Source organism: Equus caballus, chromosome 20 (genome assembly GCF_041296265.1).
Source record: "Equus caballus isolate H_3958 breed thoroughbred chromosome 20, TB-T2T, whole genome shotgun sequence".
NCBI classification, from domain to species: domain Eukaryota; kingdom Metazoa; phylum Chordata; class Mammalia; order Perissodactyla; family Equidae; genus Equus; species Equus caballus.
In genome coordinates this window covers 22,988,355-22,991,981 of record NC_091703.1, presented here as the reverse complement: position 1 = coordinate 22,991,981, position 3,627 = coordinate 22,988,355, and the positions used below count along the sequence as shown (strand labels likewise).

Sequence of the window (3,627 nt, the reverse complement as noted above, 5' to 3'; positions counted from 1 at the left end):
TATTTATTTATTTATTTTTATTATGCCTGCCCCACCCCTTCACCGTCCTCTTTACACTCTGTTGCTGCTGAGTCCTGTTTAGCATTTATTTAGGGGGTATGTTTTCATCCATTCACGAGAAGGTGACACAACATCCATTTCAAGTGACAGCTACCAAATAGGCTGGTCTAGCCTGATTAAATGCATAGAGAGTTTCTTTTCTTTTCCTTAAAAAATAGTTATTCACATAGTCTAGGGGGTAAGGGGGCATAAGGACATATCTGTCTTTTACTTGTAACAGTTGAAATTTAGTTAACTTTCAAGGCCTTATTGATTGGGGAAATTCTATATTTCTGAAAACATTTGCTTAATTGTCTGAAAAGTAAGAATTGCATTTACCAAGGCAATCATTCAGTAAACAAATGTCACAATGAGCGATTTGAAGGGTTATAAAATTACCCTTAAATAAAACAAACAAATCATTGACCATGCTAAGACCAATCTTCTGTGAATCAGTCAAGTGAAGATTCAGAATTAGTGTACAGATTTTGGCAAATATATATTCTCATTCAAGCGGATTTGAAGAGTATAGTGGCAACAATGAAGAGTGCAATAGCAATGATTGCTGATGCTCTTAAAAATTAGAATACTACGCCTTCCTCCTCATATAGACTTCTATTAATTAGTTAACAATGCTATGAAAGTAAAATATTAAAAGACAACCTTAGTTTCCAAGCATTTAGTCGTTAAACTTTTCTTTTTTAAAAAAATCAAGTTTAAAAAAATTGTCTCAGTTGGCGAATGAGTGCATCTTTCATGACATCGCATGCTTCTACCTGGTTAGTTTCCTTAGTACTGAGAGCAATAGTAACTTGGACAAAGGCAACTGTTTGGGGCCACTAACGTCCTTGGCTCTCCTTCATGCTTGGGGAGAATCACGTAATCTGCATCACTGGATGTATCACCTTGAAGTTCAAAGACATTGTTTTGTTTGTTTGACTTGTTTGCTTTGTTTTTCCACCTTTAATAATTTCTTGTTATCAACAAGAAGTCCAAGATCTCCCTCTCATGGCACTCACCTGAAGTGCCCAAAGACCCATGGAGTCCCACTCATTTTAAAGGAGTTAGGCTTATTTTCAAAAGCCTCAAGAGAAGGATAAAATGAAACTGGAATCAATGATCTTGATCTTGCTTACACTGGTAAGATCTGGTCTTGCTTACATTGCTCCCATCTTGATGCCGTGTGTGGGGCTGTGTACGCTACAATGCTCTTGGCAACCCAGATTTCTGTACAGGCCCCAGTGGTGCCCCAGAACTGGATGTGATGGAAGCAAGTCTTTTAGTTCACATTCACAGGCTTGGCTGTTATCTCCCAAACATGGTACTTTGGTAGGGTAGCTGAGCCCAGAGTGGGTACCAGCTTCAGCCACAAGTTATCAGGCCTTCTCCATGAAATGCCAGAGCCTGGTAGAAAACCCTAATGGCTCTGCTCTCCTCACAGTGAGTTCTTCTCTGGGGCCTTTGTTCTTTCCTGACCCAAGATTTCAGTCGTAACTATTACAACCCATCCACCAAATCTCAGGGTCACTTTTGAAACTTCTCACCCAGAAGGTTCCCTGAATCCGAGGAAAGATTACCTCATGCCTGTCAAGAACCATGCCAACTAAGGATAGTTAGGAATGGTAACAATGGCTAAATTACACGAAAGTTTCATGAAGACAAATCACACCTTCTAGATTTGCATTTTTGTAATTAAAAAGGATCATTCAGGAGGTTTGGGATGAGGGAAAGAAGTTTTGAACCCAGATGACCATTTATCTGTGATGCTAAATAGAGAAGTGCTAGCAGAATTTTGAAATCTTACCTTGCCAGGAGACCTATTTTATTAGCCTAGTGAGTTTTCGTTTCATTATTTTGTTTTATTTGTCAAGAGTCCCAATATGTGACATAGACAGATGCTCCTCTTCTCAGAGACTCAAATTCACAAGTTAAATAAGAAATCAATATATGAGATGGAGTGTCAACTACATATACAGTGTGAACCAAATATAAAAGGAAATAATTAGAAAAAAAGAGAAAAAAATACACTGAACGTTAATAGCAATCACTTATCAGCTGTGAGATAATGCATTAATCCTCTTTATTATTCTCAGAAATGAATGTGTATTATTTTATATTAGAGAATAATACTAATAATTTGGAAATCAACACAAAAGCATAATTGTGGTTTTTCTTTATTGTTTTGTTTTTGAAAGCAGAAGTAATATATATTTCAAAAATAAGAAATTACATCATCTAAAATATGGAAATATACAGCTTTTTATATTGCTCACTTGTGTAACTTTTTTAGGCGGCTATCTCTGAAAACTAAGAGAAATTTAACAAAAGAAAAAATGATACTTGCTCTTCACACAATTCTTCTCAAATGTTCTTAACTGGTATTTACCCTCAGATTTGAATGTGTCACTCGTTAATTTATGTCAAACTTCTCAAATTTATATGTTTAGCTTATAAGTCTTAAATGGCAATGTGTTCTAGGCTTTTTACTTGCAACCATGTAAAACTTTGACCCTGAAACTACCTCTTTTTCTGTGTTGCGAATGTTTTTAGTATTTTTGGATTTGCTCACCCATCAATCAACAGCCTCCATAATTTTTTGTGCTGCTGTTATATTTTCATTTAGTCTTTGACTTTCCAAAATGAAAGACCTCATTTTCACTTTTCAGTACAATTTCCTATTGTTCAAACCCCTTCATAATTTAATTTGTCTTCCTTAGTACAATTTAAACATCCCCAGGGGGAGTGCTGACCAGACTTTTCTAAAGGGTGTTTGTCCATTATGTTTTCTTACTTCTTCAAATTCAGGTAAGATAGTGCATTTGGTATTATTTCTAATCCTTCTCTTCAAAATGCCTCAAGAGAAAGTGGAAGCTGACTGTTTCTGAAAAGCTTTGTATCTCATGGGCATCTACAGATGGAAATGGTGGCCCGTAACGCATTGCCATGGCAGGTGTGCAGATCAGGGCAGTGCCAGGGCTGGAAGTAGAAAGGAGGCAGTGGCCATGACTCCAGCAGGTCTGTTCTGAGCACAGGTAACAGAATCGCTATGATCGTTCAGAGGCTGTTCAAGTTCTTCTCTGTCGTTCAGTCTGCAACCTCAGTGCATTTGCAGAGGAACGTTGGTGTCACAGCAGTGGCATTTAATAAGGAACTTGATCTTTTACAGGAGTTCTTTGTGGACAAGATTAGAGAATACAAATCTAAGGGATGGGTTTCTGGAGGACCTGTTGAGATTGGCCCGGAGTATCAGCAAGCGCTCGAGAGGGAGCTTTTTAAGTTTAAGCAAATATACGGTAAAGCAAAGATGACTGTGTTCCCTAACTTTATATTTGAAGATCCTGATTTTGAAATGATGGGAAAACCCCAGTCTTGAAGAAATAATGTAAAATTAATTTAGTAATTTGTCCTAGATTAGTTGTACAGCTAATCAGAAGTATCAGAATAAACATTTTGTAAGTGTCAAACCTTCTTTTGATTTTCATTCCAAATAAATTATTTGGTGATGTTGGGTGTAAAATAAAAAGAAAGAAAATAAAGGAATATCTTGATAGAGTGCCTTGACGTCATGGCTGTTTCCCAAATGCCCCT

The 3,627-nt window shown here is 37.0% G+C and overlaps 1 pseudogene; it reads left to right on the top strand.

Annotated features, from left to right (window-relative positions):
* Nucleotides 1–3,085: 3,085 nt before the first annotated feature.
* On the top strand, nt 3,086–3,412 carry LOC100067186 (ATP synthase-coupling factor 6, mitochondrial pseudogene; annotated as a pseudogene).
* The last annotated feature ends 215 nt before the right edge of the window (nt 3,413–3,627 follow it).